Source organism: Mustela nivalis, assembly GCF_964662115.1.
Source record: "Mustela nivalis genome assembly, chromosome: 6".
NCBI classification, from domain to species: Eukaryota; Metazoa; Chordata; class Mammalia; order Carnivora; family Mustelidae; genus Mustela; species Mustela nivalis.
The window spans coordinates 68568091-68585548 of NC_139025.1; the positions used below are offsets into that span (position 1 = coordinate 68568091).

The window sequence follows — 17458 nt, forward strand, 5'->3', positions numbered from 1 at the left end:
ATTTTGTTCACTCACTCATCTATTCTTATCTGGACAAAATGACAAGGCAGAAAAATTCAACACAGACACGCACACACACACACACACACACACAGAGAACAAGAGACAGTACCAATGGCTTGGGACCTAATCAATATGGACATTAGTAATATGTCAGAACTAGAGTTCAGAATAATGATTATCAAGGTGCTAGCTGGGATCCGAAAAAAAGCATAAAAGATGTTAGAGAATCCCTTTCTGGAAAAATAAAATCCCTCTCTGTAGAAATAAAAGAACTAAAGTCTAACCAAGTTGAAATAAAAAAAGCTATTAATGAGGTATAATAAAAAATGGAGGCTCTTACTGCTAGGATAAATGAGACAGAAGAGAGAATTAGTGACCAAATGATTTAGAAGACCAAATGATGGAGAATAAAGAAGCTGAGCAAAAGAGAGACAAACAACAACTGGACCACAAGGGGAGAATTCAAGAGATAAATGATACCATAAGATGAAACAATATTAGAATAATTAGGATGCCAGAAGAAGAAAAAAGAGAAAGAGGGGGAGACGGTATATTGGAGCAAATTATAGTAAGAATTTCTCTAATATGGTAAATCAAAATCCAGGAGGCACAGAGAATCCCTCTCAAAATCAATAAGAATAGGTCCACACCCTGTCGTCTAATAGTAAAACATACAAGTCTCAGTGACAAAGAGAAAATCCTGAAAGCAGCTCAGGATGAGAGGTCGGTAACTTACAATGGTAGAAATATTAGACTGGCAGCAGACCTATCTGCAAAGACCTGGCAGGCCAGAAAGGACAGCCATGATATATTCAGAGCTCTAAATGAGAAAAGTATGCAGCCAAGAATACTATATCCTGCTAGGCTGTCATTGAAAATACAAGGAGCTTTTTATATAAAAGATAAAAGATAAAAGCTTTTTATCTAAAAAGCTTTCAGGACAAACAAAAATAAAAAGAATTTGCAAACACCAAACCAGTCCAACAGGAAATATTGAAAGGGGTCCTCTAAGCAAGAGAGAGCCTAAAAGGAAGGAAGGAAGACAGACAATATACAGTAACCGTCACCTTACAGGCAATAAAATGACACTAAATTCATATCTTTCAATAGTTAACCTGAATGTAAATGTAAATGGGCTAAGTGCCCCAATCAAAAGACACAGGGTATCAGAATGGATAAAAAAAAAAAATAAGACCCATCGTTATGCTGCCTACAAGAAACTCATTTTAGACCCAAAGACACCTCCAGATTTAAAGTGAGGGGGTAGAAAACAATTTATCATACTAATGGACATCAGAAGAAAGCTGGGGTGGCAATCCTTAGATCAATTAGATTTTAAGATAAAGACTATAATAAGAGATGAGGAAGGAAACTATATCATACTTAAAGGGTCTATCCAACAAGAAGATCTAACAATTTTAAATATCTATGCCCCTAACATGGGAGCAGCCAACTATATAAACTAATTAATAATGAAATCAAAGAAACACATAGACAATAATACAATAAGATTAGGGGACTTTAACACTCCCCTCACTTAGATGGACAGATCATCTAAGCAAAAGGTCAACAAGGAAAAAATGGCTTTAAATGACACACTGGACCAGATGGACATCACAGATATATTCAGAATATTCCATCTCAAAGCAATAGAATAACATCTTCTCTAGTGTGCATGGAACATTCTCCAGAATAGATCACATCCTGGGTCACAGATCAGGTCTCAACCAGTACCAAAACAATGGGATCATTCCCTGCATATTTTCAGACCAAAATGCTTTGAAACTAGAACTCAACCACAAGAGGAAAGTTGGAAAGAACTCAAATATATAGAGGCTAAAGAGCATCCTACTAAAGAATGAATAGGGTCAACCAGGAAATTAAAGAAGAATTGAAAAAATTCATGGAAACAAATGATAATGAAAACACGACTGTTCAAAATCTGTGACAGCAAAGGCAGTCCTGAGAGGAAAGTATATAGCAATACAAGCCTTTCTCAAGAAACAAGGTCTCTGGTACACAACGTAACCCTACACCTAAAGGAGCCAGAGAAAGAAAAGCAAAGAAAGCCTAGCAGGAGAAGAGAAATCATAAAGATCAGAGCAGAAATCAATGAAATAGAAACAAAAAGAACAGTAGAACAAATCAACAAAACCAAGAGCTGGTTCTTTGAAAGAATTAGTAACATTGACACATCCCTGGCCAGACTTATCAAAGAGGAAAGAGAAAGGAACCAAATAAATAAAATCATGAATGAAAGAGGGGAGATCACAACCAACACAGAAGAAATACAAAAAATTAGAAGACCATATTATGAACAACTATACGCCTGCAAATTTGACAACCTGGAAGAAATGGATGTATCCCTAGAGGCATATAAACTACCAAAACTGAACCAGGAAGAAGTAGAAAACCTGAAAAGACCCATAACCAGTAAGGAGATTGAAGCAATCATCAAAAATCTCCCAACAAACAAGAGCCCAGGGCCAGACAGTTTCCCAGGGGAATTCTACCAAACACTTAAAGAAGAATTAATACCTGTTCTCCTGAAATGGTTCCAAAAAATAGAAATGGAAGGAAAACTTCCAAACTCATGAGGCCAGCATTACCTAGATCCCAAAACCAAAGACTCCAGCAAAAAATAGAACAACAGACAAATATCCTTGATGAACACAGATGCAAAAATTCTCACTAAAATACTAGCCAATAGGATCCAACAGCACATTCAAAGGATTATTCACCAGGACCAAGAGGGATTCAATCCTAGGCTGCAAGTTTAGTTCAACATCGGCAAATCAATCAAAGCAATACACTACTTTAATTAAAAAAAAGAACAAGAACTATACGATACTCTTAATAGATGCTAAAAAAAGCATTTGACAAAGTACACCATCCTTTCTTAATCAAAACTCTTCAAAGTGTAGGGATTAAGGGTACCTACCTCAGTATCATCAAAGCCACCTATGAAAAACCCACAGTGAATATTTTTGTCAATGGGGAAAAACTGAGAGCTTTCCCTGTAAGGTCAGGAACACAGCAGGGCTGTCCACTATCACCACTGTTATTCATTATAGTACTAGAATCCTAGCCTCAGTGATCAGACAATAAAAAGAAATAAAAGGCATCTGAATCAGAAAAGAAGAAGTCAAACTCCCACTCTCTGCAGATGATATGATGATTTATGTGGAAAACCCAAAATACCCCATTCCAAAACCACTAGAACTCATACAGGAATTCAGCTAAAGTGTCAGGATATAAAATTAATGCAAGGAAATCAGTTGCATTTCTATACACCAACAGCAAGACAGAAGAAAGAAAAATTAAGGAGTTGATCCCATTTACAGTTGCACTCAAAACCATAAAATATCTAGGAATAAACCTAACAAAGGGGCAAAGAATCTGTACTCAGAAAACTATAAACTACTCATGAAAGAAATTGAGGAAGACACAGAGAAAAAGAAAAACATTCCATGCTCATGGATTGGAAGAACAAATATTGTGAAATGTCTATGCTACCTAAAGCAATCTACACATTTAACGTAATCCCTATCAAAATACCATCATTTTTTTTTCAAAGAAATGGAACAAATAATTCTAAAATTTATATAGAACCAGATAAGACCCCAAATAGCCAGAGGAATGTTGAAAAAGAAAACCAAAGTTGGTGGCATCACAACTCTGGACTTTAAGCTCTATTACAAAGCTGTAATCATCAAGACAATATGGTTCTTGCACAAAACAGACACATAGATCAATGGAACAGAATAAAGAGCCCAGAAAGGGAACCTCAACTCTGTGTCAACTAATCTTCAACAAAATAGGAAAGAATGTCTAATGGAAAAAAGACAATCTCTTCAACAAATGGTGTTGAGAAAATTGGATAGCCACATGAAGAAACATGAAACTGGACCATTTCCTTACACCACACACAAACATAGACTCAAAATGGTGGAAAGACCTCAATGTGAGAGAAGAATCCATCAAAATCCTTGAGGAGAACACAGGCAGCAACCTCTTTGACCTCAGTCGCAGCAACTTCTTCCTAAATACCACCAAAGACAAGGGAAGCAAAGGCAAAAACAAACTATTGGGATTTCATCAAGATCAAAAGCTTTTGCACACTAATGGAAATAGTCAACAAAACCAAAGACAACTGACAGAATGGGAGAAGATATTTTCAAATGACATATTAGATAAAGGGATAGTATCTATAAAGAACTATAAAACCTATAAAGAACTTACCAACTCAACACCCAAAGAACAAATAATCCAATCACGAAATGGGCAAAGGACATGAACAGACATTTCTGCAAAGAAGACTCCAGATGGCCAACAGACAGATGAAAAAGTGCTCCACATCACTTGACATCAGGGAAATACAAATCAAAACTATAGTGAGATACCACCTCACACCAGTCAGAATGGCTAAAATTAAGCAGGAAATGACAGATGTTGGCAAGGATGTGGAGAAAGGGGAACCCTCTTACAGTGTTGGTGGGAATGCAAGCTGGTGCAGCCACTGTGGAAAACAGACTGGAGGTTCCTCAAAAAAGTTGAAAATAGAGATATCCTATATCTCAGCAATTGCACTACTGGGTATTTACTCTAAAGATACAAATCTTGTGATCCGAAGGGGCACGTGCACCCAAAAGTTTTTAGCAGCAATGTCCACAATGGCCAAACTATGGAAAGAACCTAGACAACCATCAACAGATGAATGGATAAAGAAGGTGTATATATATACAACAGAATACTATGTAGCCATCAAAAGATATGAAATCTTGCCATTTGCTACAACCTGGATGGAAGTAGAGGGTATTATGCTGAGGGAAATAAGTTAATCAGAGAAAGACAATTATCACATGATCTCTCTGATATGAGGAATTTGAAAGGCATGGCGGGGGTGTTGTGGAAGGTAGGGAAGGAAAAAATGAAACAGGATGGGACTAGGAGGGAGACAAACCACAAGAAACTCTTAATCTCATGAAACAAACTGAGGGTTGCTGAACGGTTGGGGGTAGGAATAGGGTGGTTGGGTTATGGACATTTGGGAGGTTATGTGCTATGTTGATTGCTATGAAATATGTAAGCCTGATGATTAACAGACCTGTACTCCTGGAGCAAATAGCAAATAATACATTATATGTTTAAAAAAAAAATCATGTGATTAGGTTAGGCCTTCCTATATAGAAAGTAAGATCCCTGCCTATTTTCCAAGACATAATTTAAGATGGCATACCTAACCAATGAATTGTGATTATGAAGATGCTTTTATCTCTGTACTTAAACTATTTCAGTTTCCTCAGCCCTCAATGGTTCTTTCACTCTGAGAGATTCTGTCCTGCTAGGAGGACATAATAAATGAAGTGAATTACTGGTGGTGCCTCTAGGAAATAGGAAAATAACAAATAAAGTTCTCTTTTAGAACAACACCTGGTGCCAGAAACTGATGCTCATCCTTGACTCTCTGGTAAGTCTGAATGTTTAAACTCATATATGCTGACATTTTGTTTTATTTGGCTCTTTGATCTTACAAAATTGTTTCAAAAGTTCAGAAAAACACATCCATTTTAAAAGACTGAAGATAACTATTCTTCAGTAGAATATAGTTCCCCATTTCTATTTGGAAAATCATAGTTTCAACTAGGAAAGATCAGAGATTAAGCTAGTTTCAAGTCTGTTAAATATGAATAAGGAGACTGAAAAGATAAAAAATAACCATCATATATAAATTTTAGAGAAATTTGTTTTCCTTTTCCTTCTAATTACAGCCCCTCCACTAGCTAGCTGTTTGGTTTCTCTTTCTCTACCTGTTCATGAAATATGGAACTTCTTCAAATATGTTTTCTTCATCCATCCTGCCACTGGATAATCTTATTACCATTCTCTTAGAAGTGATTCTTCACATTCTGAGTATTCTTCTGAGGCCTGTACCTAAATGACCATCTATCCCTTTCCAGCTTCTAAAACAGTTGAAAATCCCACCATTTGCAAATGGACCTAGAAGACATGCTAAATGAAATAAACCAGTCACACAAGTACAAATACTTGATGATTCCATGTATATGAGGTCTAAAACAGTCAAACTTATAGAAGCAGAGAATAGAAAGGTGGTTGCCAGGTGATGGGGAGAGGGAGAAATGAGAAGTTATGCAACAGGTATCAAGTTACTGTTATACAAGATGAGTAAGATCTGTGCTGTACAACATAATGCCTGTAGTTAATACTGCATTGTATACTTCAAATTTTGTTAAAGAGTTAGGTCCCATGTAAAGTATTCTTAGCGCAAAAAAATCCAAAGAGACATAAGGAATTTTTGGAAGTGATGGATAGGTTTATTATTTTGATCATGGTATCATGAGTATATGCATATACCCAAACTCATCAAACTCTATTCATTAAATATGTGCAGTGTTTTGTGAATCACTTTATACCTCAGTATAAACACTTTGAAAAAGTGAAAATAAAAGACATTTTCAGAAAAAAAGAAAAGACTCTTTTGGTGGCAATTAACATAAATGAGAAAAATAATTGACGTATATAACAAAGCCCAGGGATGATCTGGATTCAGGTAAAGGTTTTGTCAGGGTCCAAAAGAAGTAATCAGAATTCAGCTTATTTTGCTATCTATCCTCCATGTGGTTGGACCCATTTTCATAGAAACGTTTCCCTCATGTACAAGACCATAAAATATTTCACTTGGATTTTACTGCTAAAAAAAGCTTTCCATCCTTACAATTAAAATCAAACTTTTGTACCAGATTCTCTTTAGCCTGGTTTTGATTCTCACGTTGGATGCTCTATTCCAAAGAGCATAATCAAATAGATAAACAGTAATTTGTGTCCCATCGGGGGGAGCCTGGGGTACAATTTAGGTGCTTTGATTGTGAAGGAAGAATTTGAGTTATACAGACCAGGATTTGAGATCACCTGCTGTAGAAACATTCTGCACTCTAAGCAAGCCGATTACTTCTTGGATAGACAATGATTGAATCAATGTACTTAATAAAGCATTATCAGTAGTATTTTAATTGTTCTACTCCTTGTATTACGGCTTGGAAGTACAATGGTCTGAGATAAGAGATCTGGTGTAAATTGGCCTGCATTCATATTAATTTGTTTTCTGTGCTCATTTTATCTCGTGGGGTTTCCGGACTATTCCAATGAGGCCTAGAATAAATTGAACTGGCCCTAACTTGCCTTCAAATTATAGCACATTCATTCAGGAAGGAATTTAAGACTCTCTACCCACTTGTTTCATCCTATCCTTTTCTAGTGCTTACTATTATTTTTCCTTTCATGCTCCAGTCATAAGAGAATTCTTTTTTCCCCCTTCTCGATGAATGAGTGAATGAATGACTATTTCCTGAAGTAGTTACTCATTTTATGTTCCTTCTATACTTCAGATTATTTTATGCCTTTCAAGTTAAAAGGATTTCTTTCACCCTAAGTCCAAATTAAGTGCAACTTCATCAAAGATTTATCACTTCCCCAAAGAAATATTTTTCAGTTTTTGCATGTATATTCTTCATGCTTTATTTGATTCTACCTTTTTTTTTTTTTGCTTTTTGTTTTTTCATTATCCTTTCCCAAAGAGTAAAATCCACACTTGTTTCATTTCCTTATTCTTGCAGCACCTAGCACAGTTGTTGCTCAAAAAAACGTTACTTCATGAAAAAAAAAGTTGTATAATTTATATTGTTCATATATTATTTCCTACATAGAAGCAATAATTTTGTTCCCTAACTATTCTTAGTTGGAAACCATTAAAAGAAATAGAACTGTATTTATTGGATAGATTCAAGCATGCAATGGACACAAATAAGTAATTTTTCACTTAACACTTATTAGAATCCTGACCTACAAATTATCCAGATTTATATAGGTCTTAATGTTACTGGAAAATCTGTGTGTGTGTGTGTGTGTGTGTGTGTGTGTGTGTGTGTGTGTTTAAGTTAATATACAGTGGGATGCCTGGGTGGCTCAGTTGATTAAGCATCTGCCTTCAGCTCAGGTCATAATCAGGGGTCCTGGGATCGAGTTTCCCGCTGGTGTCCTTGCTTGGCAGGGAACCTGCTTCTCTTTCTGATTGCTACTCCCCCTATTTGTGCTCTCTTTCTCTCTCTTTCTAATAAGTAAACAAATAGGATCTTTAAAACAATAAATATGTAAATTAACATACAGTATTATATTAATTTCAGGTGTACAATATAGTGATTCAACAATATCTTTTCCCTATAACTTAGAATATATGTTTATATACCTGAAGTATCTTAAACCCTGCTGAAGAACAATACAATATATATATTCAAGTATAATTTTTCCAGATACCATTTAAAAGTAAGTGTTTGTATTTTTACACAAAGTTAATCAATTCCTACTTACAAGAAAGGAAGGAATAGATACTCGAGAAGGAGAGAAATAATATAATGCCTTCAAATATTCCTCCCAACAAATTCAATTTATCTTTTGCATTGGAGATGTTCAATTTTTATTATATAATGAGACAAAAATATATTTCAAGTCAAATTGCTAATATTTTGGTAGCATACCTTTATCAGAAGTGTAGTTTAAAATCTTTGTTTATTTTTATTTCTTTGAATCAAAATACTCACTGAATTACACTTATTTGTTATTCAAAATGTATAAAACTCCCAAGATACATAATGTCTTCACTTGTGGGAAATAACTTGCTTTTCTTGTACTGCTAATTAAAGGTTGTTGCAACCGTTGAGAAAAATGACAGATTTTTTGGGCAATAATTACTTATCTTTTATAGCAATGGAAACTTTAATTTGCTACTCTAAAGCATTATAACAGCAAAGGGCAAGATCAAATCAAGCTGGCCTTTTTTAGAATACAACATTTAAATTCACTAAGTGCTTTATGTTTTATCCTGAATCCTATCTCAATCTTAAGAATCTATGAAGACAGTAGACAAATCAAAATATGGCTTTCGTTCTGTCTTTGTCAAGTGGTCAAATATACTTAGCAAAATGTAAAATAATGCAGATTTCACAAGCAAAATTTATTTTCATATGTAGAAAAAATTTCATATAAATGATGTTTCTTGTGTATAAAATCACTGCAAAAATGAGAAAACTAGTTTTAATATTCTCCATTGAATGATAGCCCCATCCTAGGATCCCAAGTTGATTGAAATTCAGATTATTATATGACCAAGAAATTCAATAGAAAGAATGGTCTTTCTGTTTCTGGCATGAACTTCCGACTCTTCATTCTCTGTTAACTATGTGGGTCAATGTAGGATTTCAGTGTAATTAGTTCATATGTGGTTACTACGGGTGATGTGTTTGGCTTTTATTTCTAAGTAAGTTAAAAAAAAAAATCCATAATACTATTTAAGGCTTGTCAAATGTTCTTTCCAATTACCTATTTTTTCCAGATGTCATGGTTATTGTATCAATTTTTACATAAGTTTGTCAAAATTGAGGAAAAAATAAACTTTCAGCTACTTCTTTAAACTTTTGGTTTATTTTCTACCCGGGTATTAATCTGCATTCTGTGAGAGACCAATGACAACTATAAGCTGTAGATCATTCCATGGATCTGCAATAAAAGCATCCTTCTCTCCCAGAAAGTTCTATTGCTCGAAAGGAGGTCAGTAAAGAAACTTGCATAGAGATGACATGTACTGAAGCATGCTTTTCCTAAAAAAATGGTTTCTAGTACTGAAATCAGCTGATGTTCTTCATAAAAACACCAACAAAGTCAAATATCAACTGGGAGACTTGGGCATTCCAGCTGACTTCAGGGCCAAGTTCTATACTTGTCACCTATGTGTTTCATCTTATGGCCTATGACTAAGGGTCTCTTTTCTTATTTCCATCACATAATATTCCATTGGTTCAATAATCATCATATCTAGGAGACAATGATGTGAATGCTTTGTAAAAGTGTGAATCAGACACACACTGGTGTGCCTGTAGATTTAGGGTGCTATTAGCTATTTTTTTTTTTAACTATAAAGAAGAGATCTATCTATTCCTTATCATTACTACTTAGAAACACAAAACATTTCTTTTATTTCTACACCATCATTTCTGGCACAGAAGACTACTTCATCCTCATAAAATTCACCCATGATTGAGCATAGAATAATAAGTAGGTTTCAAAATTACTAGTTGCACATTAACTAATTCCATATTTTCCAACTTATCTCTCTTCAATAAACTATCCCTCATATTCCTTCTGTCACATTACTTTTGGTCATTCTTCATATGTTAACAGTATTTACTTAATAATAAAAATTTAAAAAGCAGAAAGGGGCCAGTTGACCAGTTTTCTATATGTGCACTGCGGTCACTCAAACTTTGTTGAATAAATGCCTTGTTAAATAAATAAATTACCTCACTTGATACAGAAACCATGGGTCACTGCTAAACATGAAGAAAAAAATATAAAAATAATGTGCAGTTCCTGTAAAAGGAAGTATAAACAAAAATATAGAATTTCATATTTTAAAGGCTCAGAGTTTCTTAAAGTTTATGTGATTTTTCTAATAGTTATTCTCTTTAGAATTTGTTATAGAATAGTAAGTAAAAATTAGATATGTAGAAATTTTTAGGGATAAATTTTATTTTTACCTTAATATGAATATGTTTACATTTTTTTTCAATCCATGAATGTTATGAAATTTTAGTAGGGAAGAGACTATTTAAAGTAAGCTCCCATCAGATAGTCACAAGATAGACTACTGTGTCACATATATTTTGTGCTTTTAAATGTGAAAGATCAGTTGTATATATACCACTGAACTATATAAGACAAAGTACATTCATCAACATGAGATTTTATTTTAAATTTTGGAATTAGACTTGAAATGATGTTTAGGTTTATTAAATAAATAAAGGGAAACCTGTCAACTAGATGTTGGGTCTTATATTTTTATTTGTTCTGAAAATATCTTTCAGTTGGTATATTTTGACCATGTATATTTAAAGTGACTATTGATGAATTCAGATTGAGATCTGCCATGTTTGTAGCTGTTCTCTATTAATATCATTATTTCTGTCCCTTCCCCTGTTTCTTCTGCCTCGTCTGGTTTCAACTGACATTTTACATGATTTCACTGTATCTCCTTCCCTTAGAATGCTAATATACTTAAAAAAAAATTAGTGGCACCCTAGGGTTTATAATATACAGTTTTAACTAATAATCTCAGTCAACCTTCAAATAACACTTCAAATAAATCAAATGACACAAGTATCACACCATACATAATATTAATACTTTATAACATTGTATTCCCAATTCCTCTTTCCCATTCTTCATGACATTGTTGCTATTTATTTCATCTATTTACATGCTGTAATGACCGAATACATTATTATTGTTACTTTAAGCAAAATGTTATATGCTAAATCAATTAAGAATAAGAAAAGATTTTATTCCACCTTCATTTATTGCTTCTATGATAGTCTTCCTTTCTTTATGCATATCCAGTTTCAGACCTATATAATTTTTCTTCTCCCTGAAGAACTTTTAACATTTCTTAAGCAGGTTTACTGGCCATTAAACGTCTCAGTTTTTGTGTGAGGTCTTTATTTATTCCTCAATACTGAAGGATAATTTCACTGAATATAGCTATGGTTTGCTTTTTTTGTTTACTTTAAACACTTTATTTTTAAACTTATTTTTAAAGATTTTATTTATTGTGAATGAGAGTCGGGGGGGGCAAAAGGAGAGAAGAATCTCAAGCAGATTCTGTGCTGAGTGCAGAACCCCACGTGGGGCTCCATTTCATGACCCTGAGATCATGACATGACCCAAAATCAAGAGTCAGTTGCTCAACGAACTGAGCCACTGAGGTGCCCCTACTTTAAACACTTTAAATATTTCACCCCACTCTCTTACTGCTTCCATGGCTTATGATGAGAAGTCCATTGAAATTCTTATACTTATTTCTCTATATTTCTCTATATATCTCTATATTATAAAGTAATAAGAAATTATTAATCCTTAAGAGTGTATTAACATTTATATACTGTAATATTCAGGGAATTTTTGTTTGCAAGCAAAACACAATTGACACAATAAAAGTAAAATTACCCAGTGATGAATGTCACAATAAGAAATATGGATCTTTTTCATAGTTAAACACATCACCCTGTCAATCACAGTGATACTCAGTCCAAAGAAATAAAAATAAAACATTCTTAGGACAAGTTGAATTATTTTCTATGTTTTCAACTTGTTAGAAGTTTAGATGTTAGTGAAAGTTCTCAGGTCACTTCTCCACATACAAAAGTTTGGTGAGGACATTGTGGTTTTAACAACCAAAAAAATATTTATAAAGAACATGAAGAACAGTGGCTTATTGTAAATATTATGTGATAGCAATGAGGTCTTTAGAAATTACAAATTATCATATAGTTACATATCAAATGTAGAATGTGCTTTATTTGAATATTTATTTTAATAGTTACTATTACATTATTGTATTTAGGAATATCAGCCCTAATAGTGTGTTCCCCCAAAAATATATTGAGGTATTAACCTCTAGTACTGCATAATATAAATTTTTTAGAAATAGGGTCAATATAGATGTGATCAACATGAGGTCATATAGAAGTAGAGCAGTATCCTTATAAGAAGAGGGTACAGAAGCACAGGGAGAATGCCACCTGACAAAAAAGCAGAAATTGGAATAATGCAAATATAAGCCAAGGAACTGGTGCCAAGACTGATGACTGCCACCAGAAACTAGTAACAGGCAAGAAGGAATTTCCCCTATAGCTTTCAGAGGGTGCACTATGCTGCCAATACCTTGATCTTGGACTAATAGCTTCTAGAACTGTGAGAGTATGAATTTTTGTTGTTTCAGCAACTAAGTGTATGGTACTTTGTACAGTATCATTAGGAAACTAATACAAATAGTAACCTATGCAAACTACCTCTACTCTTATTTTTCATCATCATACTTATTACTCAAAAATCGATAGCATATTCTCTATTTTTTAATTATCTTTCTCACTTAGTAGAATATAAACTCCCTAAGGGCAGGAACTTTGGTTTGTTTTTGTTTTATTCACAACACTTAGAACATTGCCTTGTCAGTGGAATATTTATTAATCATGATAGACTTGGCTATTATACAATCATAAGAAACACCCCAAATATCAGTGGTTTATAAAAGATTGCTTTTATTGAATATTACATGTCCTAACAGGACAAGGAGGGCCTCCTCCTTCCAGTTAGTCAGGGATCCAAGCTGCTGGAGAATCCATTTGACACTTGTCTCTGTGGTCACAAAGATAGGAGAACAGGAACATAAGAAAGCATGACCTGACTCTCAGAGTTTTTACATTTTGTCTGAGCCAGAGTCTCTATAGGGACCAGATGGTAAACAACCAAGAACAACTCAAGGAATGTTATAATAAAAAGGAAGGAGCACAAGGAAATTATAAGCAATATATCTGGAACTGGGGCTAGAAGAGAAAAGATTAGTAAACCTGGCAAGAAAAGGGAGCTGTAGAGTGGGCTGCCTCAAGAACAATGCCTTTCTGTATAGAGACATACCCAGCTAAGGTAAGGAGACCTCATAGGGGAGGAATCAGCAAAATAAATATTATGACATTTCACTCCTCTATTCTTTCTATCTCCTGCCAAGGATTCTTAGAGCCTGAACCTAACCTGAAGCTAGAGGGCAAAGGGAGCCTTTTGATATAATCCTTACAGGTCAGTATCCCAAGTCAAAGCAGGGTCAGGAAGGATGGAGAACAAATTGGAGGTGCAATAGAAGATATTTGGCCTATTATTTTCACTTTTTGCCATAGTGATATTTCAAGGAACAGTCTTACATATCAATTTTTGTCTACATCTTAAACTGTTTATTTAGGATATATTCCTAGAATTAGTTTACTTAATTATATGTTAGCTAGTGGACATCTCATAAATCCTAGTGGGCCATTCAAATGTGAATTAGCTTTGTGATTCATAATTCTCCATAATGCATGACTTGTTTTCAATTTTTTTCTCATGAAAAGTAAAAGATCGCATTGTTCAAGAATAACTATTACATGGTGCCAAGATTCAGTTCATTTTGTAGACAATTACTAAGGATGATTCCAAAAAATAGGGGTCCTAAATTATGCTTTCAGTTAAAGAGGACCAGGAAATGTTTTTTAAACTACTTAATCTATTTTTAATCTATTTTCATCTATTTATTTAGAACTTGTTTTGTTTTAACAATCTAAATTTAGATTGGTTTACATTGTTTTCAAATGTAGAGACTAGCACTATTTCCAATTATATCCATGAAACTGAATTTTTTTTTAAAGATTTTATTTATTTATTTGACAGAGAGAGATCACAGGTAGGCAGAGAGGCAGGCAGAGAGAGAGAGAGAGGGAAGCAGGCTCCCCGCTGAGCAGAGAGCCCGATGTGGGACTCGATCCCAGGACCCTGAGATCATGACCTGAGCCGAAGGCAGCGGCCCAACCCACTGAGTCACCCAGGCGCCCGAAACTGAATTTTTATATTGACTCATTTATTCAGTTAAGTAAAAAAGAAGTATTGGTTATATTGATTTATTTATTTGCTGTCTATAAAAAGAATCATTATTTAACCAATGAACAAATCAATATACTTAATGTTGTGGTAAATTAAAATAAAAAAAGGGACATAATCTCTCCTCAAGGGGATCACACGCTGTTGGCCACCAGATTGTAACTTAAAGGAACTGTAAGATACAGCAGGATATGATATGTACTATACTAATTGTCAGTGTTAAGGGATGATTTTAAGTATTTAGGAGAAAAGAGAATTACTTGATTCTACATTGGGAAATCAGTAGAGTGTTCTTAGAGAAAATGTTATTTGATTTGAGTATGAATGAGCAAGAAGGATTTTACTGTAGAGAAAAGAAGGAAAGGCTTCATCATCTGAGGGATTAATATAAGGAGAAGTACAAAGATGGAAATTGTATTTACAGGAAAAAGTAAATAATAGTACCTTTAAATGTGCAAATGTTTTACATTGTGATGAACTTCAAAGCAAGGGAGACAGGGCTGAAAAGAAGGCACAGTGGTCCCTCAATTTTTGTTTTAATTGATGTATTTTTTTTTTTTTAATTTGAATGGAAAGTCTGTATAGGAGAAGGAGAAGTAAAAGCCTGCTTAGGCAAGCTGGAAAGATAGAAAATTCCTACAACCATCTTTATAAGTGCTAGACAAAGTAGACTGAATAGAGGAATAAATGCAAGAATCTATGGCAGAAAGTAAGTTTGACACAAATGTTCACAATGGCTTAACCTCTTGAAAGGGTTTACTCTTGGCATTGTGTGAGAAAGGGTAAACTTGCAAAGAAGCAGGTGAGCAGGTGTGAGTGCTGGAAGGGAGGCATCTCTTTTCTACCAACAATAGATCTACCAAGGCAAAAGACTTGATAAATGAAAGGTAACAGATGTAGAAACTATAGATGATGATTGTTCATTACTCCAGTTTTTTCCCCAGTACACTTAAACCCTAAATGACATTGCAAAAGGCCATTTTATAGTTCAAAATATTAGGTAAGAACCCCTAAAGTTAAGTAAACCAGCCTGTTGGGATGAGGAAAAATACTTTTATATAGCTCTTATTAAAATGGGAAGACCAAATGCAGGGCTCACTTGCTGTATGAGTTATGAAGCACCATATACTTCATAATCTACATGAATGTGCCTCATGGAGATATCAGTCATGTTCAGGCAAAATAGTGTTAAGTCAAAGACGACCTGAAAGAAAAGCTACAATATGGAATCTCTTTAAAACGGAAGAGGAACATGCTATGCTAAAAATCAAAAGCAAAAAACAGAAAAGCCAACACCAATAGCAAAAGAAGAGACCATTTTGAAAGATGATTTAGTTTAGAAAACAGAAGAAACATTCTAATGCTTTGATGTGTAAAAGAATTTTTAGAGTTCATGGTATAATTGAAATAAGAAACAAAAAATGGCATGATAATAAAAAGGAATGAGAGAAAAGGGAAGTTAGTAGAATTGAGAAGAGGAGAAAATGTAACTACACCAATACTATCCCACTGTGGTTTATGAGGAACATGGATATGTGTTGCCTATATCACCTGTCTGTCCAGGAAAGATGTGATGGTCAGTGTGGCTTCCTTCTCCTTTCTTTTCCTTGAGCTTTGTCTGATTTATACTGTGTCTCAAATTTACAAGCTGAAACATGTGATTTAATATCTCTGTACTTTATGTCCCTCACATATGTGTTTAGGATAATACTAGTACTTACCTTACAGTGTGGTGATGTTAATTATATAAGCTATCTGCAAAGTAATGAAAACTCCATGTTATTTCATTCTTTCTCTTTTTGGTGTCAGTTTTTATCCTTTTTTCATTTTACCTGTATTTTCCAGATTCGATTCTATGGAATATCATTTCCAAAGCTTTATCACTGTAATTATTTGTCTGTATTTCAAAACTGAATGAAATCAAACATATTTTGTCTATGACTTTGTCTGGATATCTGAGCTCTACTGGAAAAATAACATTAATACCAAAGTGCTATTCTATGCTATTTTCTATTTCTATATTCTGCTAATTCTCACTTTACTACTTCAATAGACTTCTAAATAGTCATCTCCTCTGCTCCTCCATCAGATTCATTCTTAATACTGCACTTGAGTGGTACATTCTTAAAGTTTGATTATACCCCTGGTTCTAATTATTTCTCGTTGGTTTTAGGTTGAAATTTAAGTAAACAAACAATGCCCCAAACACTTTATTTATTTTTTTTCCCCAGCTGCTTGTGAGAATTCCACACTATCTCTGTAGCCTAGCAGCACTAGCTTCATGGTAGGATTTTCTAATGTGAAATGGTCCTTTCCACTTCAGGATCTTCAAATCAATTCTCTCACTGTGTGGAGCTCTCTTTTCTTCTTACTACCTTTGCTAGTAAGTTCCTATTAATCTTCCTCATATTTCACCTGAAATTTATTTGACAGAGAGAGACATAGTGAGAGAGAGGGAACATAGCAGGGAAAGCGGGAGAGGAAGAAGTGGGCTTTCTGCCAAGCAAGGAGCCCAATGCGGGGCTCAATCTCAGGACCCTGGGATCATGACCTGAGCCGAAGGCAGATGCTTAACAACTGAGCCACCCAGGTGCCCTGCAGTAAAAATATTCCTTAAATGGTTAACAGACACAAGAAAAAATGTTCATCATCATTAGCCATCAGAGATTCAAGTCAAAACCATATGGAGATACACCAGTTAGAATGGCTAAAATCAACAAGACAGTAAACAACAAGTGTTGGAGAGAATGTGGAGAAAGGGGAACCCTCTTATACTGTTGGTGGGAATGTAAGTTGGTACAGCCACTTTGGAAAACAGTGTGGAGATTCTGTAAGAAATTAAAAATAAAGCTACCCTATAACCCTACAATTACACTACTGGGTATTTATTTACCACAAAGATACAGGTGCAGTGAATAGAAAG

At 34.4% G+C, this 17458-nt stretch overlaps 1 long non-coding RNA gene across 17 annotated transcripts in view; it reads left to right on the plus strand.

Annotated features, from left to right (window-relative positions):
• The window catches only part of LOC309866446, a 297614-nt gene that overhangs the window by 187727 nt on the left and 92429 nt on the right, over nucleotides 1-17458 (plus strand). The window contains exon 1 of one of the 17 annotated variants that reach the window (XR_014312687.1): nucleotides 5390-5473. The exons of the other annotated variants lie outside the window; for them this stretch is intronic. This is a non-coding gene — a long non-coding RNA (uncharacterized lncRNA). Of the gene's footprint in view, nucleotides 1-5389; nucleotides 5474-17458 lie in introns of those variants that run through there. 17 annotated transcript variants of the gene reach the window in all.